Source organism: Mustela nivalis (genome assembly GCF_964662115.1).
Source record: "Mustela nivalis genome assembly, chromosome: 9".
NCBI lineage: Eukaryota > Metazoa > Chordata > Mammalia > Carnivora > Mustelidae > Mustela > Mustela nivalis.
Window position 1 is genome coordinate 76,818,444 of NC_139028.1, and position 24,803 is coordinate 76,843,246.

Sequence of the window (24,803 nt, forward strand, 5' to 3'; positions counted from 1 at the left end):
AGGGGCCGGGGAAAGGCAAACTTTTAAGAATACCTATCATTTATAGCTTATGAAAATCAATATTGTGACCATGCATAGGAAGATGGAGACAAAATATCCAAGGAACAAAAAGGTGATCTTGAAAGTTAAAAATATGGTAATAAAAATGAAAAACACAACAGAAAGTTCAAAAGGAAGATTGCTAAGAAAATAAATAGAAAAAGAACAGGAAAATCACAAAGTAAGATATAAAGTAAAAATATAAGCCCAAGAAATCTCATAATAAAATAATAGGATTTCTAGGAAATCTGAGGAAATAAGATCAATGCAATCATCAAAAATGTATTTCAAGAAAATTTCCCAGGACTAAAAAGCATGAGTTTCTGATTAAAAGTATTCATCAGAATAATGGACTAAAAAAAAAATAAAAATAAAAATAAAAACAAGAAGACCTACACCATGGCATATCATCGTGAAATTTCCAAATAGGGTCCATGACAAAATTCTGAAAGCTTCCAGAGGGGGGTGATAAAAAGCAGGTCCTGTGTGTTCAGAAATCAGAGTGGCTACAGACCAATATCATACTGGAAGATGGGAGACAATGGAGCCATGCCTTTAAAACTCTGAAGGGAAGTAATTTCCAATCTTGAATTCTATTCACAAACTATACATATATAAATAAATAAAGTGTGGGGGTAAAAAGAAACATTTTTAGATCAGCACATTCACCAAAAAAAAAAAAAAAGAAAAAGAAAATAATTGCCTTCCATTCTACTCTCTCAGGAAAGCAGTAGAGGATGCACTCCAACAAAATGAGGGAGAAATAGGAATAAGATAATGCCACAGAGCACAGTTAATGGGAAGGCCACTCCAGGAGAGAAGTGGAAGCAGAGCTCCTAAGATGCTAGGAAGGCAGATGCCTGGATGGTTGTTGTGCACAAGGCAGGGGTGACTGAAAGAGGTTAGGAGGCTCCTGAAGAGAAAATGATGAAACACCTGATGTGAATGGATGTCCCGAGAGGGGAGATGTTGACATCTGGCAAAGAATTTGGGATTTAATTACCGATTTGTACATGCAATCCCAGGCAAATGAAAAATGCCAAATATTAATTCTAGGAAAAACCAAATGTTGTGAGGGAAAGGAAAAACAATCAGTTTGCTAAATGAATCACCTGTAAAGATCATTACATGAACAATAACATAAACACTGGATTTTTCTCTCTCAATATTCTCTCTCTCAATAATATTGCTGTATTATAATGAGCAGAATGTGGGGTATGGGAAGAGTGTGAAGTGTTTGGGAGAGCAAAGACAGATAAGTTCTATTCTTCATCACCGAAAATCCTTAGATAATGCCTACAATGAACACTCAGAAAGTAGTAATTCGAGTAAGGGAATAATTAACGAAATTGTCAGCTTTTTAGGGAAAAGCAGTTGCCTTGGAGAAGGAGATAATGGAGAGACGAGGACAGAGTGCTTCATTTTGGTGTAATTGACTTTATAAAGTTCATTCTCCACATGTTGTCCATAAGTAACTTTAACTAAGCAAAAATAAGAACAAAGGGAAGAACTTAAAAGGGAAATATAGTACTGATAAAGGCCCACAGTGTGGGTTAGTACATTACCTCGTGTCATAATCTTTGGGGGGCAATGTGTACCAAGATGTGTTCACTTTTTTTCGCACTTCAATTATTTTTATTTCAGTCGATATATTTTAGGGAGGAGAAAAAGAGTGTTCTTAAGGTGACGTGAAATGTTCCAAGAACATGCCGGTCTTTTTACTGCTCTGGGAAGACAAAGCAGAGGAGAGAAAATAAGAGCCGTTTCCTTTGGTTGCTCCAAGGCCTTGCTGGAGTAACGTGAGAACACCGAGGGCATCTGAGACATGCCTGACAATGTCAAAACAGCAAGCAGCCTCCTCTTCCATTCTATATTTTGAAATAGGAAAGAAAACAGATGAAATAGCTTTTTCATTATTTTCCACATCCCGAAAGGAAATTCACTTCAACTTTAATAACATTTCTATTTCTTATTTATCATCATGCAAACCTTATAAAAATTGCAAACCCCAAATTTGGGGAATAAGGTGGCAGGATGAAAATGTTTCCGCCATCAGTCTTTTTTCTTTTTTTTTTTAATCGAACTAAATATAAAATCTGTGTTTCTCTTTTGAAGGAGAAAACAGATGGATAATAGCTAATTTGACGAATGGCCATGAAGTCTCAGGAATCTGGCTCAGGGCTATGCAGCCGGGAGCAGCACCCAAGGTCACGGCACAGAACCAGTCGAGCGCAGACACAAGTCCTGCCTCTCTTAGTACTGACCTTGCAGCTCACACTGATGACATGACCAGCCCTGGACGGTCCACTACTGCTCCCACTCAGCCACGAATGATGCTCCCTATCCTTGACCGCCAGGCCACGAGAGACTCTTCCTCTTTGTCTCCCCTTCTTGCATCACTAGCTCCTGATTTGAAACCCAGGTGGTGTTTCTGCACGTGGAGCTTAGAACCATTCCAAGTTACAGGGAGAGCTAGGAGGGAGTATCTGGAATTTTCAGCTACCCAACAAGACGCCTCACATGGAAGAGGAGTTTGACGTCAGGCCAATGGCAAAGACATTATAATAGCAATAATGACCACCATAATTTGAGCCTCATAAGGTGGTAGTGAAGCATATAGACATTGCATTCAGACCCTGGCCCTTCCTTTTCTTTGCAATTCAGCCAAGCAGATTCTCACTTAAAGGCCTTCGTGCCTGCTGATCTCTCTCCCTGGGATTCGTTTCCCTCCAACATGGGATTCTTTGTTACTGGGAGGAGAGTATGTGTTGTGTGAATGGAGGTCTTGGTTCTTGGATTCCCTATGAAAGATCTGAGATGTGCACTTGAATGCACAGCCAGAAGGAAAGTAGCAAGCACAAAGTAGTTTATTAAGGATGGTACACTATCGAGGTAGGAGAGTGAGCAGGCCCAGAGATTTAATTGGCAACTGCTCTGAGGCTCCAGAGGTCTTTTCTTTTTGTGAGCAGGGTCTTGGGTCATAGATCGGGTTGTTTCTAATGGAGATTGCTCCCAATCATTTGTGGGATTCCTCCCATAGATTGGGAAGTAGAGTTTTTGATCCTATAGGGTTTGTACTGTAACCATCATGGCAGTCTTACCCCATGGGGGTAGGGCTAAAACCACAATGCAAAGGCATGGTAATGAATCTAGGGGTTACTCTGGGGCAGAGGTGAATGAGAAGAGCACATGTTTTGCATCTGTGGCTCTTGGTCTGTTAACCTCAGTGGTTTTGGAAGCTATAAGGCCAGGAAGTTGAGAGGTCTTGGATGCCACAAAGTCAGGATGTTGTGCCACCTATTTATCATGGTCCTTGCCTCGAGTTCGTGACAAATTAACTGCCTACTCCATCACCTTCACCCATCTTATCATCTCAATAAGGCTATTCAAAGCCAGATCCCTCTTGGCATTTCCTAGCCCCCTTCCATGATTTATGTCTCTCCCTAATGCTTATCAGTGTGGGATAAACTATTTGGTTTACCATATAGATCTTTTTCCTTGCTGCTTTTTCCCTACCCCCGACCATCCCACTTTGATGTAAGCTCCAGGAGAGCTGGGGTTTTTTTTGCATTGATAACTCCCATATTCCCCCAAACCCAGAAGACTGCTTGGCACATGGTGGACATCCTATAAATCTCTCATGGCTGAATTGAGTTAGGTTCAACACTCAAGTCATTTCTTTAAGCCTTAGCTCATTGTCATTGTCTGTAAAATGGGGTTAATAGAAACCACATCGTAAGATTGTGTTTGTGCTGTGAAAGAGTGAGTGCCCCCTTACCCAGCCACCATTCCTTCTTTTTCATCCCAACCCTCACCTTCTGGGTCAGTTAGACTGAAGCTCCTACCACTTTTAGGAAAGGTGCCTTGATAGAGCCTGAGAACAGAGACATCACATTCTTGGCCATGAAGGTCAATGCTCTCTGTCCAGAGGTAAGACGGAAACTACTTGGGAGAATATGGGATCAACTGGACCTGGTTTTTCTTGCATAAAACCTTCCAAGATGGGAAGAGGCAGAGAGCATCTGAGAGCAAGCAATAGCTTCTGCTCTGCACCAGGCTCTCTGGCCCTGGGAGGCAGTTGCCAGAAGGAAAGTGTTCAGAACAGTCTTCCTGAGGCAGAGGCCCTGGGCTTCCATGAATGTTCTGAGGCCCCAGCATGGCACTGGAAAACAGCCAGGTTTTCCTCTACCCCAGAGAATGGTTTCAGAATCAGGAGAGAAAGAGGCCACAGCAGAGCATGGCAGAGACCATGCGGCCAGGGACCAGCTGGGACAGAGCAGGGACTGCATACCTGAGGCAAGGAGACCAGCGACCAAACCCCGGGAAATACATCTGGGCAACCACCATCCTTGGAAAAGAATGACCTGGGGCAAGAAGACTCAGCCTCTTCTCCAGGCACACTCATGCTGGGATACTACTCAACTCCAGAATGTAAATGCCACACTAAGGGAAAGGAGCAAATGAGAAACGTGCTGAATTTCTCGAACTCCATGTAACTTGGAGAAAACCAAAGCCACTGTGATGTCCCAGCAATGACTAAGATTGGCTGTCAGCCATCATGTAGAATGGGGGCTCGACATAAAGTTTTATAAATGAGTAATTAATAAATAAAAATAATAAAAATAAAGTTGTTGAAAAGAGAATGATGTTTATTTGACTTAGAGTGCGTGGCCTATGACAGCTGTCTCTACTAAAATATGCAAAGAGCACATTATAGTGTCTGGCACTTGGTAAGCAACTAAACAAAAAAAAGCTACTATTATCACTGCTGTGATTGGCTAGACACAGGAGCACCCATTCTGTGTGGGTCATCTCTACTTGCCACTCATTTTGATTTTGTATTTAATAAAAATGGGCCTTGTAAAGATTCAACTCCTTGGCCCAAGTCACTTGCTTAGGATAGGTCAAAGGTGGGGGTTGCCTGACCCATCCAAGCCTCTGACACTGCCTCCTAGGGGGTTGGAGGTGGGCTCAATGACCTAGGTATGTGTCTGGTAATGCGGCAGGAGGGGGTTGCCCTGGACTGTGGGCTGCCAGCAGTCACCCTATTGATCCCAGGCAGCCAGCAGACATCCAAATCCATGTTGGCCTCTCCAGAGTTACCCAGACAGGCATTGCTTTGGGATACAGAGAGATCCAAGGGCCAACAGGATTTAAAAGGAGATAGAGGTTGATACCCTTCAAGGGGCTTCTAATCATTCAGCCCCAATGTCCTCAAGTCAAAAAAGTATGTGTGAGAAGGGCAAAGTCCTCCCTCAGGAAACCTACAAAATGCATTGAGACGCCAGAGGAAGGAAATCGTTTCCCATCACAGCTGGGGTGGCGTCTGAGTGACAGACTAACTCCAACTGAGATGATGGCTTGCCCCCACTTTGTGAGAGCAAGGGGAGCCGAACAGGGAGTCGGCATCCAAGACAGGAGCGGTAGAACCCAAATGCCCACCAAAGAGAGCCAGCAAGTCCTGTGGGTCTTTGCTCAGAGCTGTCAAGGGACCCGTGGGGGGAGTAAGGGTTGTTTCTGTGCTCACACCCGTGAGTCCTTGGCTCTTCCTTACTGAGTGCAGATGAGCGAGAGGAATGAGGGATGTGCAATTGTGCACTGACTGCAGGGTTACCTTGCTCTCTCCTCCCACAGGTCACAAGGCCCCGGACCCAGTCTTGTTCTTACAAAGGCTGCCTTTTGAGGAATAAAAAACAGCCTTTCACTTCCTTCCACTTGTTGAAGTGGCTATTTAAAAGAGTTATTTGTATAATCCTCCATTTTATCATCTGGGTTCTACACTTTACCCCCAACACTTACCGTACCTTCTCTCCTGGCCTTTATGGTTTCCTGCTGTTTCTGATGCTTCTCTCAGTGACTAGCAGAATACAGAATCATGTCAGAGGCAAAGGTGCCCTGCTTTGGTCAAATGGTAGGTCTCTGAGGACTGTGGCACCTGGGAAAGTTCTCAGCTGTCATCTCAGACCAGGAAGGACCCAAAGCAGCCCCAGATTATGGGCTCCGAGGGCTTGAACCCAGCCCTCCTTAACGAAGCACAACTGTCCCTCGGGCTTGAAGAGATGAGGATTTGGGCTCACAGATGAAGTTGTGGGCTCCAGAGGACTTGCTATTTTTCACAAGGTCTGACGGTCAAAGCCACAAAAGTGGGTACCAGAGCTGAGGCCAGTTAAAGCCTCCTGAGAAAGCTCCACCCTTTTCCCCATTTATAAGATCTCTATGTCCATGCATAATGAAGGGTGGGGGCAGGGTCCCTTGAATGGAAACTTTCTGGACACAAGCCGGGGAGGGCAGAAGCAGACTCCTTGGTACTCAGAAACGTTAAGAGATTAAGCAAAAGACTCTGGCCAAAGACAAGTGCTAACTACACCCAGCAAAAGGGAAGGGGGTCTCTGTCCAAGACACTGGCTGCAGTGTGTGTTCCAAAACAGAGAGAATCTTTGGGGAGGGGGAGGGAGATGCCAAACCTGTTTCAAAGTATAAGACTAAAGTCTTCAGCCCCCTCTGATGGTGGCTTCTACAAACAGTGATGTCTCTATCCTCATAAAAGCTCACCACTCTGGCACAGAAGGAAATCGCCCAAAGCCATAGTAGTATCAGCTAGGTCACAAAGAGCTCCAAGATAATAACTAGCCATTACAGAGCTCTTAAAACGTGCTAGGCCCTGTTCTAGGTGTGATTTGGTTCTCAAGCCATGGAATCCTTACAACACCCTCTGAGGAAGATATCATTTACTCTCCCCGTTTTTCAGGCAAGGAAACCAAAGCACAGAACACCTGAACCAGATCATGCAGCCCAAGGTCAACCAGCTGGGAAGTGACCAAGCTGGGATTTGAGACCAGGGAGTCTGACTCCAGTACTGAGAGCTAAGTCTCCTCACCCTACTGCCTTCCCTATGCCCACTTCTATCAGAGCCCTTAACCAAATGTGCCACCAAGCTCTGGTTACAGGTTCTTCACCTCTGCCCTTGACCATGAGCTCCTTGAGGATGGATAATATATCTAAGTATTCTCTACCTATCCTCAAATCCTAACAACAAAATATGACTCTAGTAGGCATTCAGTAAATGCTGAGTTAAATGATGGGTTTAAACAATTCTTATAAAGCTTGAACTCCTGCAGTGGAGAAAGTGCCTAAAAAAAATTCTTGAACTTTGCCATGGAAGCAGCAACACGCTAAGCACGGTGCATTTACACCCCACTTCATTCCCTAGAATTCTCTGAGAGGTAAACGCTATCATTAGGGTGGTTTCACAGAAGAGAAACTGAGGCACAGGGAATGTAAGTGGCATGCACAAGGTCCCACAATTAGGATTCTCATTTAGACATTTGACTCGATTGCCCTAGCACTTCCTTATGACCAGATATAGTACATCTGGGCTAGACTGGGCCATGATGGAAGAAAAAAAGACAACTGAGTGATGTAAGGAGGGGGGGGTAGTACGATTTCCAACTTCTAGAACTAGAACTAGAACTTCTAGGAAGTCTTCCTAGAAGAGGCAGCACCTCAGCTAGATCTTCAGGGATGAGTAGGATCTGAACACAGAGAAAGACAGGCAGGGCAGGACATTCCATGCAGAGAAACTGTGAGCAAAAATAAAAGCAGAGAACTGGGCGTGTGCAAGAGAATGGGGATGACTTTCACTTGGCTTCAGCTAGGATGAGCGACCAGGAGTGCCCGAGATTGAGTTAGAAAGGAAGCTTGGATCCAAACTGAATTCTGAAGGCTAGGCCTAGAGGCTTGGATTGAGTTACTAGACAATAGGGAGCCATGGAATGCTTTTGAGCAAGGAGTGACATATTAGGACACTGCCCAGGATGACTTCACAACCCGGGAGGGGGATGTTGTAAAGCATGGGGCTACTGGCAGGGTAAAGAGCAATTACGATGACTAGAGAAATGGGATCAGAGTCTTATCTAGGTATGGAGAGGGGAGAGGGGAAGCAATAGATAATCTGAAGCCAGAACCAATTACTTAGCTACTGGGAAGGTGTGAGGGCCCAGAGGCAGAGAGTTAAGAGAGATGTTAAGGCTTTCCTCTGGGCTCAGAGGATGACAGTTCCCTCAGCAGAGAGTATGCCCGAGGGAGTGCAGCCCATGTCAGGGCTGGTGGGTGAGTGAAGCTAGCTAATGAGCCGATCCCCTCACACTGGGAGCATTTTCTAAAGGGTCAAATCTAAATTCCAGGCCATCTGCCCCCACTGCCAGAAGAGCTCCAGTTGGTTATGTCAGGGCTCCACTTCCATTTCCTAGACAAATTCTCTGTTTAGATTTGATTTATGTAGGGCAATGCCTAGCAGATATCAGCACCAGGCATCCACAGCGGCCACACGCACACATACACACGCACACAGACACACACACGCACACACGCCCACCACAACTAATGACCAGCCGCTTCACGAAGCCCCCTCCCCTGTGTGAGCCGCATTAGTGAGCTGATCCACTAATAGAAGACAAGCCGTACAAATAGAAAACTAAAAACTTCCAGATTTCATCCTGCTTTTCCTTATGTCCCTTATTTGATGCCACATGAATTGGATATGAGTTTCCCCGTTTCACTGAAATGTCGGATCACTAGGGTAGCTTGAGCAGACTCAATTTCGCTTCGAGTAATAGAGGGAGATTATTCAAAATTATTTCCAGTGGGCTGAGCCTGCCTGTTCCTTCTGTTATGAGAATAGAAGTAAACAACTCGACACCGTCCTCGCAAGCTGACATCCTTGACACAGCGCCCCTATGCCTAGCTCCTTAATCGCGAGAGCATTTTGGTTTTAGCCACGCTCAATTAATTCATCCAGGAAAGGGTCCAGTCAGAAAGAGTTGATTTAAAGTGAGATAAACTGGGCATCTGCTTGGAAAACCAGATGATCCCAAATATGTCTTTCATCGTGAGAAAATGAAGAGCTCTCTCCACATTTACAGCAGTAACTTCTCAGTGGCAATTTTTTTTTTCCCCTTGAGAGTTTCAGCAGTAGCAGCGACAGAAGCGACAAAAGGGACGCCTCTCCTGGAGTCAAGCAGGGCTGCGCAATGGGGGACAGACAGACCTCCGACCCACCCCTGGCCCCTGCTGCGGAGGTCCTGCGGGGCCGCCGAGAAGGGCTGGGGAGTCCAGGAGGGTCTTTATCCCCAGCTAGACACACAGCTGGTCTCTCTCGCAGTTGAACACAGAAGAGCTGAGCTAGCACTTGGAAAAGTGGGATGTCGACATTTTTTGCTCAAATTTGATAAGCAGCGGAAGATTAGCACCTTCCTCAAGTCTCCATTTCGAACAATGTTCCTTTCAAGGCATCCAAATTTGGCAGAAAATCCAGAGCCTGCAGACAGGCTTGAAGCTCTTGGGGAGAGGAGAGGGGTGGGAAGATCGGAGCAGGAGAAGGCAGAGGCGCGGTGACAAGCCCCAAATCCATAGTTTTTAAGGCTGCAACATGCACTCCAGGGGAGAAGGAAGCCCTATCATGTGAATTGTCTGCCGGAGGAACCCTCCTTGGGGCTGGTTTTGGGGTGTCCCAGCTAAGTAAATAGGCCAGACAGCTAAGTATCTCTCTGCAAGGAAAGAAAGGAGACCCAGGACCTGGTGGCCTCGATTCACCCCAGGCACCCTGCCTTAATGTGCCAGAGGCATTACATGGCACAAACGAGCTGGGGAAATTGGGGACCAAAGAAGCATTAAAAACAGGCTTTTCTGGCCTCCCAGGGAAGGCTAGGGTTTCGGCTCTGCTCCCATCTCCTCACACTTTCCACTGATGTCACCCCAGGCAAATAATTGGTAAAGAGGAGACTTCAAGTGGAAGCAGGGCAGTGGAGGTGGGGTTGGGGGAGGCTGTGTGAACAGAGCCATGGGCTGAAGAGAGAAGCAGGGCATGCACTGGCCCCAGCTGTGACCAAGGGGGATGGCCAGGCATTTGCTGCAGAATGAAACCTTCCTCGTTTCTTGATCAAAATCTTGCTAGCTAAGGTCCGCTGCTCCTCAGGAGCACAGGGACATCTGCTTCATGGCCACCCTGACCCTGGCTCCCACTGTCCCAGCCGGGAGGCAGCGAGCATGGCATCATCTGCAAACATGAGGCCGCTGGTCCGGAAGGGGGTTCTGGCCCTGCCTCTACTGCCCTGTGTGCCAAGAGAAATCCTCAACCTTTCTCTGGGCCTCAGCTGTAACAGGTGCCTGGCCAGAGACTTTGGTTGTACCATGGGCTCTTCAGTGAATGGGTTATCAAAACCCAACATGAGGGTCTCTGCAGAGAAACTTCTTCAAACTAGCAGAGATTCAAGAAATATTAATTCAGTGTCTTTTTACATGCCAAGCATTGTACTAGGCACTTTCACATAAATCACTGACACATTTATTTAAAAATATTATCAGTTATCTGTGCTGTGTGATCACTTTGTTAAGCACTGGGGATGAAGCAATAAGCAAGACAGACAGTCTCTGTCTCCTCAGAGCTCATGTTCTATTTCCCTCATTTGTACCTTGCAATGTGAGGATATAATATTACTAGCTGCATTTTACAACTAAGGTGATAGTAGCTCAGAGAGGTAGAGTGACTTGCCTGAAGTCACACAGCAGTTGAGAGCAGAGTTAGTAGTGCAAATTCACTCTTCTGGCTTTAAAACTACACTTCTTTCCATTATGCCCCTCTGAATCCCCATGTGCAGAAGAGCAGGGGATTTTGAAACCATCTCCCCAACCCATCAGAAAGAAAGGGGAGAGGGGAAAGGAGAGAGAGACAGAGAAGAGAGATGAGAATTCGCTTCTGTTCTGAAATTCTGATAAGAAAATATTTTTGTACATGCTGTCTCCAGCCATCACTCTCCAGGTGGCCAAAGCCATGATCCACCGAAATTCTATTCTTCTCCTCCCAAAATTTCTTTGGGAACCGGGCAAGAAATGCTGAAGGGCCGACCAAAAAAATAAGGCTCTAATAATAATAATAATAGGCTTGCATGAAACCAAATAAAGTCATTCTGAAATGACTAAAGAGAAATAGCAGAGGAGAAATGCCCCTGGGCTCACGCTCTGTTTATGCACTGCACATTATACCTTTTCATCACAATTACCTAAAGTGGTACATTTGTACTTCCATAATGTATGGAATTCATTACATAGTTTTGCAATGAAATTATCACACTGTGCCTGGGACATCTGCACCCTGTCATACATCATTCTATTCATTTCTAGTTAATTTAATCCCAATATCTGCCCACATGATAAGACAGATGTTCAGCTACGATGCAGCTTCAATGGCTTTCTGCCTTGAAGAAACTTGAAGCCGTTGAAAGAAATGACATCTTTCAGACAGAAAGCTTACAGTATTAAAAAGTTTGGGGGTTTTGCCACTTGACTATTATCAGCTTTATTATTCGGGGGTCTATCATAGTAACCTCTGCCGTGAGGATCAACTTGTGAGATTAACAGAGGCATAAGTCTAATGGGAGTGTTTCTATGAGTATTTCTATAGCCACTAGAAATGAATCCCCATCAAAACTGGGTTAGAAATATCTGCATGTCCCTCAAAAAGAAAGAAAATCGAGACATTTCGCACTAACATTAGTCACAGATGCTGCTTCGCAGGAGAGGGAGGGAGGCCCCTCTTGCTCGGGTGTGTACCGTCTGCCTGCACGGGTCTGGACCCCTGCTCAGCGGACCTCCTCCTCTCCATGTCGCCACCCTGGGCGGTGACCACTCTGGCGCTGGTGCCACCAGAGTCTGTGACTGGTGTCCCTCCATGTTTTCTACCACTTCCCCGACTGCATGTCCCACAACAGAAAGTGCTTGGACCTCGGAGAATGCTTCTCCTGGGTGTGCCTTCTTGCTCTGCTGCTCACTGTCGGGGTGACTCTGGGGAAGCTACTCGGCCCACATGGAGCCGCGATCCCACCACCTGCATGAGGTAAATAATGACGGTTATTTCATAGAGATGCGAAGATTAGATAGGGTGACATGTGTAACGTACAGGACACTGTGCTTTGTGCAATAATATGAACGTTACTTTTAACAATAAGAGGACCATTTTCCATATATGAAAAATGCCTCGCGTGGTTCCTACCTCCTCACAGTAGCCTCTAAGGATATAGCAGATGCTGCTATTATTACTAATAACATTACTGTTATTGTTGCGCAATAAATCCTGTTAACAAAGAAAACAATTTTGGTACCCCTGAAGCCACAGGTGGAAACGATTTCTGATTTTTGCAATGGCCAACTATTGTTTTTATTAGGTCACACAAAAATTGCAGCAGACCCTGGAATTCTGTGTGCATTAGAGGTTGAGGGAATCAGAGATGAAATAAAAACATTTGGAGCTGGAACAGAAAGTTATAAATGCATCACGTGTACAACCGTCAGGTAGGCTGTACCCTGAGGACAGGAGAAGTCACTGCCCGAGAGAAAGAGAACTTAGTTGCTTTCAGATCCATTTACACAAGAAACTTTTAGTGAGGGGGTGGCCCCAACTAAGTGCCATAAACCATGCTGGGCTATGACGTGGGAGAGGACTGACAAAGACACACTTCTGTGTTAACGCGACTTACTCTATACACACATACGCATATACGTACATCCGCATCCACAAATATTTTTAGGCAGTTATCATTTTAACATAGAGGTATGTTTTAACACAAAATAATGGACTAGGCCATGGGTCTAGACAGAGTTTTTCTTATTTTGGGATCTCTTGCTACCTTAGCAGGCACTCTGCTCACCAAGCTGCAAGCATACTGTTTGGGAGGTATCACCTAGTTCCAAGAGAACCTTGCAAATCCAGCTTACTGAATTTGGCCAGTAGAAGACCTTCAACATCTTTTTTTTTCACCAGCTAAGGATAGTTCAGTATAGCGGCTCTCCATTCTCTGTTCTTACTTCTTCTCTATTCTGTTCCAAACTCCTTATTTATATTCTCATGCATTTATGATACCTATCTCCGGCAGTGTACTTTAAATGCACTTTCCCTTTCCTTATTAAGATTTATATATTTATTTTAGAGAGAGGGAGCACAAGTGCGAGCAGGGGGAGAGGCAGAGGGAAAGGCAGAGAGAGGATCTCAAGCAGACTCTCCACCTGAGGATGGAGCTCTTCTAACTTGATCATGGGCATGGCCAGTGGCTTTTTCACTATTTCATTGAAGGACTGCATCAAGTCGGCTATATATACATATTTGTCACCCTAGCCCACCACCGAAAATTACTTCCCAAGTCACTCTTTCTGGAATGACTTTGGAAAGAACAGTATACTCTGCAGCTAACCTAGAGATGACCAGCAGCCAGGGGAAGGACAGGGAGGGTAGAGTGTCTCTGCCTTTTCTCATCTAATAATAAGTTGCAAGGTGTGGACTTCTGGGTGATTCAAGACCTGAGCCAAAATTGAGCACAGGTTACAGTGCTTATAACACCAAGCCATGTTGTAATGGAACATGGGGACATGGGGATGGGACTCACCCTTAGGTGAACAGTCCCTGACCCCCCAGACCTTCTCATCAGCAGCATCAATGAGAGGCCACAATACAGAATGACCCGACTTCCTTGGCCAGAGTGAGGAGCTTGCTGTCCCAGTGCTATAAAATATCAGAGGAATGTGACCTTAGGAACCAGCTGGTCAAATGGTCTTCTACAGAAGAGAAACATGAGACTGACAAGTGTGTGTTTTGGACTTTTTTTGCTGTGTGTGTCCTTTTGTCTTTGTGTCCCAAATGCCCTACCTGGCACTTAGCCCATGCTGGCAATGCAGTGGCCATTCAATGAACTCACATTAAGTGAGACCTGGAGAGCTTCTGTGGTGCACCATAATGGTGGCAGAGCCCTTCATGGAACCCATGCTCCCCAGCTCAGCTGTCCTTACCTCTGGTTCTGGTCTCCAGAGTCACCTTCCCAGAGCCATGAACCCAGGCAGTCTCTTGGTCAGGAATGAGATGCTGGAGGGCCAAACCTATTACTTCTGTCACTCATAAAACGTTGCCCACTTACTCACAAAAATGTTGCCCTGCAACATTTGCCCCATCAGCAATCAAAGGTCAAGTCCCTTTGCTCTCTGGGTGCCTTCTTCACCATCTTTAACTTGAGGTGATTGGTCCATCACTAGAAGATAAATAGGTGCTTCACAAATCTTTAATGGATGAACAAGGGAATGGATGAGTAACCAGGTAGACAATGAGGTTTCGGCGTATGAGCTAACAACCATTACAAGTGAATCTCTCAAGTTCTGCTTTAAGGAGAAAGTGAAGGCAATCCCTGGGTTTTTTGGAAGAGAATGTTACAATTCATGAGCGAGGCTTGGCATGGGCTCAGGAGTATAGTGTGGCCCAGGTGCTGGCTATGGCCTGACAAGGTAATTAGGTGGTGGGAGAAAGAGAGAGGAAAGAAAGGGTACATTCTGGTTTTGTGGAAGGGGACAGGGTGGCAACGCAGAACCAAAGGTGGGATAAAAAAAGATAAAGCCACTATTTCCATTCCAAATTACTCTGATGTTGCTGACACCATAAAAGAAGATGCGTTCTTGCTGTCCGAACTAGTGTTTCCCTCCTATCCACGCCTGGCTCCCACCTGAGGCATAGCTAAGGCCTCCTCTCATTCCCCGATGATCTCTGCTTCGGGAGACTCCTCCCTCCTCTCCTGGTGCAGGTCCATCCTAGACTCACTTCCTAAGAAGTACAATCGGATCAACCTGGGAGCCTATTTCCAAACTGCAAGAGAGCCCAGCCTGGAGACTGGTTCTGTTAGTAGGAGATACTCAGCTGAGGTGACCAGGTCAGAGTGATCAGTTTTGCAAACTGTGCTTTGTTTAATGTAGGGCAAACTGTTCATCTCTGTGTCAAATGGAAATACTAATGATGCTACCACATCACAGGACTGGAGGAAATGGAATAACGCCTGTAAAGGGATGAGCCCATTTTGTACTTCTGTATGAAGATATCATCCCCTCTTGGGCTTCAGTTTGCTTTGGGCCAGTCGCTTATAGGCAGCACTGATCTTCTTCCCAAAGAGCCGCTTTTGCTTAAATGGATGGAATAAAAGGGGCCTTTCCTCTGTGGTTTGCTGCAAGAGTAGCTGTTTTTCCTGGATCCTGGAAGCGAGCTTAATACCAAGTTCCCCTGCTGGGGGCCTCCAGATAAGCCCTGAGCATACTGAACTCCAGCTGTTGAGCTGAGGAACAGCTGGAAATGACACAATTGACACCTAAATGGGGGCGATGATCCTTGCACAATCGCCTCTCGATTACCTGCCTGTAGCTTGCTGCCTTGGCCTTGCCGATTTGTAAGTGGCTGCCCAGGCCCACACTGGCTTCTCAAGCTGGCCCAGGTGGGAATGGCGCCTATGTGGTGCTGGTCATGGTGGTGTGCGTGCGTGCACTTGGGTATCCATGTGATTATCACGGCTAGACTCCCATACAGTCTGTGGAGTGCGTACTGATTCCTCTTGTCTGCGCCTCTCCTTCTCACTGTATCTAGCAACCTGAAGCAGTCCTTCAAACAGTCATATGCTGGGCAGAGCAAAACCATTCTGGGCTGCTTTTCAGCCCCAGGGCCTGCAATAGCATTGTTTTCTGAGACACTCTGTAAGGAAGGCAGAATGATGTGCTAGGAAAAGAACGTCTGCTATCACAAAGGCCAGCTCCCAGCTCTGCCATGTCCAGCTGTATGACCTTGAGCAAGTTATTTATTTTTTCTGTCTTACAAATGCCTTGTCCAAGGTCACATTCAGGATGACTGACCCTGAAGCCCTTCTGTTTGGCCACGGAGCAATACTGCTTTCTTCATTTCTTCATTGATCCAATCCGATCCCATATAGGTACATACACCTGCAGGCCTTGCCTAGATCTGTCCACCCCACCTGTCCCCATTTCCTTCAAAGCAAGCTGGGATGTCTTTGTCATCCCCATAGAGGTGGGAACCTCCCTATATTCCTTCCAGTCTCTCTTTTATTAAAGACAAGGAAAATAAAAATAGCATTTTTGTATAAGTACTATGTGTCAGGGTCTACCGTTGCTAATAAATCCATCAAGTCGTTCCTGATTTATGGATGAAGTTTCTGAGCATCACAGAAGCAAAGTGACTTATCTCTGTTCACGCAGGTGATGAACAAAATAGCAGCTTGCTTTGGAGACCCGCAAGGGTGGAGAAGCAGCAGCTCAGCCAAATGGCAAGACCATGAGACACCGCTCTGTAGCTTACCCCCAAATTTTGTGGCAGTGACCTAGGAGGAGGCCCGTGGGGATGAAAAGAGACCCAAGGTAACATACGGAACCACATGGCAGAGACCAGGACAAGTGTGGAAGAATGGCTCCGAGTCCCCATGCAACCCTGCTAAAGAGAAGGGGGAGGGAAGCAGAGGGCTGGGGAGTAAGGGAAGCTGGAATGAGCATAGAGACTTGTCTAGTCATTTTTCATTATTACTGAAACCTGTCATGTGACTCTTCCTTAAGCAAGAGCAACCTAAAGGGAAACATCTGTCACGCCTTTCCAAAAAGAGCATCCCTATCTTCTTACATGCATTCAGAGAATGTATTTTGAGTGCCCGCTCAGGGCCAGCCACTGTTGGAGACTCGGGGAACACAGCAGTGAGCAAGACCGATAGGGTCTCTGGCCCCATGGAGCTTTTGTTCCTGAGAAAGAACATAAATGATAAACACAGAGCCTGGTGGTTCTGACACTGGACTGGTACACACACAGAGGAGATAGTCATGTGAAGGTTGCAGTTATTGTCTAAAAGCCGAGGAACACAAGGATTGCCATAGCCACCAGAAGGTAGGAGAGAAGCATGGCACGGACTCTCCCCCAGAAACTCGGCAGGGAGAAACTCGGCGGAGAAACTCTGGCCCCCAGAATTGTGAGAGGGCACATTTCTTACAGCAAATGAACCTAAGGAGCTCACATTTATGCCGAGACCAGATTGCAAAGAGGGACGAGCCTCACAGGAGATGCTAACGTACCCTCAAATCTGACTTCTTTAGACAGGAAGAAAGGTGAAGTCCAGGCCAAAAAGATCCATGCAAGTCGCAGAATGGAGTAGTCAAACCAGAGTAGAGCAGCCTGGACCTGACTCTCGGGGTTCAAGTCCAGGTTCTACTAATTAGTGACTGGGTGGGGGGCTGTGGGCAAGTTGTGATCTGAGCCTTTCTTCCTCACCTGGAAACAAGCTTAATAACAGTGCTCCTCCTGAGTCGAAAGAAGTGAGTTAATAATCATTAACTCAGTGCTTGGCATAGAGTGTGAGCTCTCAAAAATGGTATCTATAATCACTATTATTATTGTTATTGTTATTATTATTTCAATTTGAAGTCACCAATGGCCAGGATCCTCTCTGCTGATCACAAAGGCTCCTGTGGGAAGGCTGAAGCTGTGTGTAAAGCTACAGGACAGCCACCTTTGTCAGGTGAGTCTTTGGGGCTGGGAGGGCAGGGGCGGGAGGAAAGCCACCAGCTCGAAGCTCCCTGGAAGACAGAGCTGAAGGACAGCTTGGCTGGAGCTGTGCCCAGCAAGCAGGTTCCTGCCTTTCTGAGATCCACTGTACGTGCCACCCAGCATCTCCTATAAAGGCACAAAGCTGCCTGATAAACAGATGACTGTCAGGTCCTCTGATCCTGCACCTGAGGGCCGGAGGGAAGGGAGAGGCCCTCTGTGCTCGTTTCACAGGACCCGAGGAGCTGGCTTGGCAAGCACAGTCCTGCACCACACCTGCCCTTCTTCGAGTATTTGAGGGCCCCAGGAAAAAAAAAGTCTCCTGGTGCAGATGAAGAGGTTTCAAGAGGAGGGGCCAGTAAGTCACCTCCCAACAGGACACTGATTCCCTGCCTGCATTCAGCAAATCAATGAGCAGTGCCCCTCTCCATTCCCACCACCAGGATGCCCAAGGTCAAGTTAGGTCTCTGTGGGTTCCAAACCCTGTGGATCCCGTGGGGAGAGGATCCTGGGATCTGGCTGAGGACAAGAGGCCACAGGGACATGTTGAGGGCTGAGCGAAGTTTGAGGTAAGGACATGATTAGCAGGCAGTTTCATTTAGTACGTGAGTAGTCATGGTAGGCCTATGACACCCCAGGCATGTGCTAGGTCCTCAGATCTGAAGATAAGCCAGATTAGACAGTCGCGCCCTCCAAGCGATGATAGTCCAGCAGAGAATCTGAGTCCCACCCAATAACTACACAGACAAGTGCACCATGACCAAGTTAGAACAACATGCTCGAGCTACGCAGGTCCCCACAGCTCTTCCCTGGAGCATCTGATCTCACCCAACCAGACACAGGACTCCTTCCACTGCATGTCTGTTCATCTGTCCTGGGCCCAAAGAGGGGCCTCCCCTTGTAACTCTACCATGGGGACGTCCCAGCCTTAGTCTCCGAATGAGCCCTTCCTCCAAGATGTGCAAATGAACTTTTCCCCTTGATAGGTTTTCCATGAGAGGAAAGGTAATAATTACTTAAACAAGAGGTGGCCGATCACTTTTAACCAAAAATTCTGAGCTTCTTAAATGTACAGCTAAGTTTCCAGATGTGGGCTGGGTGTCCCATCAAGATTCACACAATCAGTTTACTTGTTTTTCATTCTTTCTATCACAGTTATAAGATTGTCCAAGGCTGGCTTCTGTTGCCCAGGATGCAGCCAAAAAAGATAATTCAAGGGCTGGTGTCTACTGAAGGAGTGAAATACCACTCCCCATTTCTAGAGTCTCAACAATTTCAGAATTTTCTTTACTTACAATAATTTCACTATTTCTACAGAGTAGAAAGAGTTGCCATTAAAGAAATGGATCTGGCCATTTATACACTGGCAAGTCTAACCAGGGAGGTAGGCACCCTTAACAGTGGCAGGCAAGCAAGAATGGGTGTGTGAAACCAGCAGTTATCAGGATTTTAGGCAACAGTATCATTTTGGACCTGGCAGCTACCTTTCATACTGTATCATATACAGTACGAGTATCATATAAGTATATGAGTATCTTATGAGTATCATATAAGTATCATATACAGTTATACGTAAAATAGTGTCCTGGCTCTTTTGGGTTTGCCAGCACAACTCCCAGTGTCTCTCAGGGCTGAGAATAAAGACTAATTTGTGGATTACAAAGGTCCACTTGTGAACATGCCATCCCAGGTATTTTCATGCCAGACTTGTATGTATGAGTTTCCAGTTGATTTGGGTGTGTGCGCGCATGCGCACGTGCACTAAGCCTTAGAAGCCAGCTCTGTAGACCTCCACTCCGTCTATCTGACAAAGATTAGAAGGGCCAGTTTCATCTCTCAGATGCACAGAGTTCACAGCTAGTGGGGGAGATTCAGTATGTATACAAATAACAATAAGCAATGTCCAAACAGAACAGCAGAGAATTCTGGAGGGAGAGAGAAACCTCTGGCTGAATTCCTGGGGCTTCAGAAGTTTCACCTATCCTTATGGGTTTCACTGAGCAGGAGAGATCCTTTTAGACAGACTGCATGGCATGAACAAATGTATAAAGGGGTAAAAGAGGAGAAAGTGAAGCAACAGTGAGCCAAGCAATCATGAAACCCTTTGCAGGTAACAGGTGTTTAATTCAGAGAGATCTCCAGGAGACTTTATCCTAAAGCATCCTTTGTATCTTTCAACCTGTGACTTCTCACCTCCTAAAAGTTCACCTGCAATTAAAGCCTCTTTGTTCTCCTTCTCAACCACAACTATAACACTATATTTACCTGGACTTCCTGCAGGTGTTTTAACTTTAACAGCGGTCAGACAACCCTTCAAGACTGGCCCCCCGAGAAGGTAACAAGATCCTAATCCCCATAAGTATTCAACCCAAGGCAGAATGTGTTCTTGTTTGAAATAGAGTAAATAACATACATATACGTCTGGGAATTATAAATTAAACTGGTACACAAACACTAGTTTGTTGATGTTGTATTCATGGCAGGTATGTTGATGATGACCGTGTCCAGCAGATGAGGGGTAGGCTAGAGACCTAGCAGACTTGAGACAAGAAAGTAAATTTCCAAGAGAATGTATGATTTACTCAAGGTCATCCAGCTAAGGAATGGGGGGACTCACGTCTTCTGAGTCTTTTTCATGGTACTGTGCTGCCTACATAGTGTTTAACATTCAAATTTAGGCACAATATCCATTTCCATCTTCTTCAACAAATTACAGGTTTCTAAAAACGGTACTATTGGGTATTAGCATTTATGTTAGAAATCCCAAAATTAAAAATAGTTTTCAAACATTAGGAATTTTACCTTCAAAAGTTATTTTATCATGTGATCATATAATTTGGGCAATTACATTATGTGTCTATTGGCACTGACTTTCATGTCCATCTGAAGTCTAGTGTAGAAGCTAGGCACTCTGGAACCAGACTTCTTGGTTTTGATTGACACACTAAAATTCAGGGCCTTAAACAGGATTCTTAATCTTTCTGTATCTCAGTTTCCTCAACTAGAAAACGGTGATAAAAATAAACCCTATCTTATAGGATGTGAGGATAAAATAAGTTAATCATATTAAATGGTTGAACAGTGTCTGGCACATGGCTGAGTATAATAAAAGCTTGATAATATTATTATCATCAGTTAATATGGTTATTTTACATAGCAGAAGCTCTTGATGCCCATATGAAGAGCTAAGAATTTGAGCTCAGAATTTAATTAGAATCAAGCATGCCAGGGCACTTGGCATCTGCCTTGGGCTCAGGTCATGATCCCAGGGTTCTGGGATAGAGTCCGGTATCAGGCTCCCTGCTCGGCAGGAAGCCTGCTTCTCCCTCTCCCCCTCCCCCTGCTTGTGTTCCCTCTCTCCCTGTGTCTCTCTCTGTCAAATAAATAATATCTTAAAAAAAAAAAAAATCAAGCATGCCATATCCTAATCCACACTCTCTTCTCCTTGTGGCTTTGAGTCACTCAAAGCCCTAAATCAATTTAGGGTCCTGGCAGGAAATGATGGCATACTCAAACAAGTAATGAAGGAGAATTTGATGAAGCAACTATATATAGAGGTGTGGGAAGGATCAAAGGAAACCAACAAGGAGCGGTGCAGCCCCCCAGGGTTAGCAACAGTGGGAGCCAAGGCCACTCCTTGGTCTGAAAGAACAAGTCAGGGAATATTTAGGGGAGCCAAAAGAGAGAGCAAGAGCTATCAAGGAGCTCCTTGATAGGAGCTGTAGCCTTCACAAAGGAATATAACCATCCATAGCACTTTGGTAAAGATGGAGCCGGGTCCATGTTCCATTCTCCTGCTGGTGCTTTCCATTGACCAAACCCAACCATAGCCAGGGGGCAAGAGAGTCTGAGTAAAGCAATCCAGAGAGGTTATCCTCCCATGCACATAGCTGGATAGAGACTGGTAGAAGGTCCAGAGGAGCCAGTGGAAAGATCCAGCACAATCTCTTCTCATTTTGCTATGAGATCCTATAAAATTTACCAAGGGCAGCAATATGGCCTTAACTATAAGTAGGGGGGATAGCTGTTCCTTGAGCCTCACCAACTAGAACGTGGTTCATGAAAAACTTCTCAGCTCAGTATTTTCCATTTTAAATCCTGCTAGGGTTTGCTGCAATTAAACTAGCAAACTAAATAAAACACACCCCAGATTGCAAAAGGTATGAATTCAATTCCGAGTTCAAGTACCAGCTCTACTTCTTGTCACTTGAATGATGGTAGACTGAATGAGGTAAAGCAATGGCAGTGAGGACTGGTGAAGTAAGACAAGAGAAACATTTAAAAAGCACAAGCAATAGGTCTTGATGGGTGCTTAGATGTTGGGGGCATGTATGGAAGGGTAAGGTGGAAGAAACCAGGAAAATGGCAAAGCCATGGACTGAGATGGGGGGATCCAGAGGAGGAGATGGTTTGTCTTTCCCTACAGGAGCACCTATTATTCCCACTCTTTCCGGAAAGCCCTTCACTTTCCTTGTAAATAGACTCAGGAGGAGATATTCATGTCAGTGGCAGATGAGGTCTATCCTGGTCCAGGTCCCCAGCACAGAGCAACCACCTCGGACACTCAGTAAGGAGTTTGCATCAATTCCCTATTAACTAGGAATATGCAATCTCAGGAGAGGAGTAACTAGCACAAGTGGTGCAACTGGGCTTGTCCTCAACTGAAAGTTGCAAGGAGACAGTCAACATCAAAAAGCCTCTAGGGGGCGCCTGGGTGTCTCAGTGGGTTAAGCCGCTGCCTTCGGCTCAGGTCATGATCTCAGGGTCCTGGGATCGAGTCCCACATCGGGCTCTCTGCTCAGCAGGGAGCCTGCTTCCCTCTCTCTCTCTCTGCCTGCCTCTCAGTGTACTTGTGATTTCTCTCTGTCAAATAAATAAATAAAAATCTTTAAATAAAAAAAAAAAAAATCATTTAAAAAAGCCTCTAGGTCCAGAAGTCTGCGAGGAAGTGGCTAAGGATGGAGGGATTTTGATTTTGTGCTTTTAATTTACAGATGAACCAGGCCCTAATTGGAACAGTATCATTAATTACACATTTGCCCTCATGTGATCTCTGGGCCCATAATCTGCTGCAGATAAGGATCTATACCATGGGATAGTTTATTATTGTGTCCTCTATCTTGTGTTTCAGTTAAAGGCAGTGAGGGATGGCTCGTTTTGCTGCTAAGATAGCAAATGCAGCTGGCAAATTTATTGGGTTTACCCCTCCCTATCCAAACAGATTGCTCTTCTCTCTCTCCCTTGCTGATGACATCTTCTGCAAAGAATTGCAATAATTAAGATGTCTGGTCACCAATGTCCACAAAGGAGGAAGATGTGCTTTTATAACTAACTTCCAGTGAAAAAGCTTCCCAAGAATTTGCTTGGGTTGAAGACTTTTCAGACTTTTCTGAACCAAGTGATAAATTTTTATTGAGCATCTGCAGTACACTGGAATTGTGGAGAAACAATGAAAACATGGCCTCCGCCGTCAAGTAGCTTAGATTTAAGTTAGAAAGACCAAATGCATACACATAAGCTGGTGGCCAACAATGTAAGTCAACCAGAGGACCTGGGTTCCTCCTGACTCTGATAAGCTTAGGATCATGGAATATCTCTGAGCCACATAGTCCCAGAATCTTCCCCTATAAAAGGGCATCAAAATGCCTAGCTTGTAGGATTGTTTTGAGAATTAAAATAGAGACTGCTTGTGAAAGCATCTCAAAAACAAATGTAATCATTATTACTTATTGTGAATTACAAAAGTAAATTGAAAATAACTTAATTTTCCAATGATGCCAAGTGCAGAAGTAATTTTGGCATTATTCACTTACAAAAAAATTATTTAATCATCTAAAAAGTTGCTTGGAATAACCAGAAAATTCTCATGTTATACTGTTCAAATGAAAAATAAGGAATAAAAATGTCAGCATGGTTCAATTTCAAGTTTGTAAAAACAACATACAGGAAAAAATGCAAAGAGAAACACCAAAAAGTTAAATTAAATATTAAACATTGAAATGACATCTTCCTTGGCAGCAATAAGAACACCTAGCATCCATATCTTGGTTTCTAAATACCATTCCCCACTGGAAGGAACCAGGGATCCTTAGAGAAAAGGCTGATTCCAGGGCTAAAACTGGGAAGATCTAAGATGTACTTGAGACATCATCTTGTTCCCAACGGTATGGAAGTGCTAAAAATTAAAAAAAAAAAAAAATGACAGGGGGTGTCAATAGGGCACAGAAACCAGCTTCCAATGACTCCCACTGGCCAAATTTACATCAGTTTGAGAATCTGAAAAAATAATAGTAATGGGTTACAACCCATAGAATAAAAAAAAAAAATTCATGAACTCGTACTGAAATTAATGAATTAATTTCAGCATAGTACAATTTCAAGTTTGTAAAACTAATGTATGGGGGAATATATTAATTAGTCAATTTAATAAAAAAAAAACTGAAGAGAATAGAAAATTCTTCCTTACAGTAGAATTTCAACAAATGAATGAAGAGAAATAAAATTAGAAAATCACTAGTTGACAACCATAATAATAAGTGATTTAAGCAAGAATCATCAATATCTGCTTAAACTAATACAGGTGAATTTTTGATGAGGAATGAGATATCTACCTTGTCTCAAAGTATCTTCTCCCAAAGTCCTTGTTAATTTCCAAGTGAAAAACAGTAACTTTACACCTGTAGATACCACCTGTACCTACCCTGTAGATACTACCTTAGCCAATGGATGTAAGTTAACATTTTAGTAATAGGCTGATATAATGTAATGAGAAACTCATTGTTTTTCCATTCTGAGGTTCATGCCAAAAATGCATAATTTCAACCCAGTCACGGGGGAGGGAAGGTTGGGAAATGTCACACCCAAACTGAAAAATGGTGTACAAAACTGACCAATACTTTTCAAGATGGACTAGATAATGAAAGAAAATAAAAACATGGAGGAACTAACTGTCCCAATTTCAAAGAGACTAAAGAGGCATGAAGACTAAAGGCAGTGCATGAGCATAGATTAGTTCCTGGAGCAGATTTTTCTTTTTTTGCCATAAAAGATATTAAGACAATTAGAGATATTTGATTAAGGACTATCCATTAGAGAATAGCATTGTACCAAGGTTAATTTCCTAATTTTGCTAAATTAATTTTGTTATGGAAAAGATTATCCTTTTTTAAAGGAAATATGTCCTTAAATATTTTGGAATAAAAACGCATCATGTCTCCAACTCATTCTAAATTGGCTCAGGACCAAAAATAATGATAGGCACATATATATGGCAAGAATGATGACATATATGTGATAAAATGTAAACATTCAGGGCATCTGAGAGAAGGGTATGTAGAATTAATTATAATATCGTTCCAATTTTTTATAAGTTTAC

At 44.5% G+C, this 24,803-nt stretch overlaps 1 long non-coding RNA gene across 1 annotated transcript in view; it reads right to left on the reverse strand.

Annotated features, from left to right (window-relative positions):
* Positions 1-1,669: 1,669 nt before the first annotated feature.
* The window catches only part of LOC309873427, an 86,381-nt gene continuing 63,247 nt past the window's right edge, over positions 1,670-24,803 (reverse strand). Inside the window, exon 3 of the long non-coding RNA XR_014316352.1 lies at positions 1,670-1,907. This is a non-coding gene — a long non-coding RNA (uncharacterized lncRNA). The remainder of the gene's footprint in view (positions 1,908-24,803) is intronic.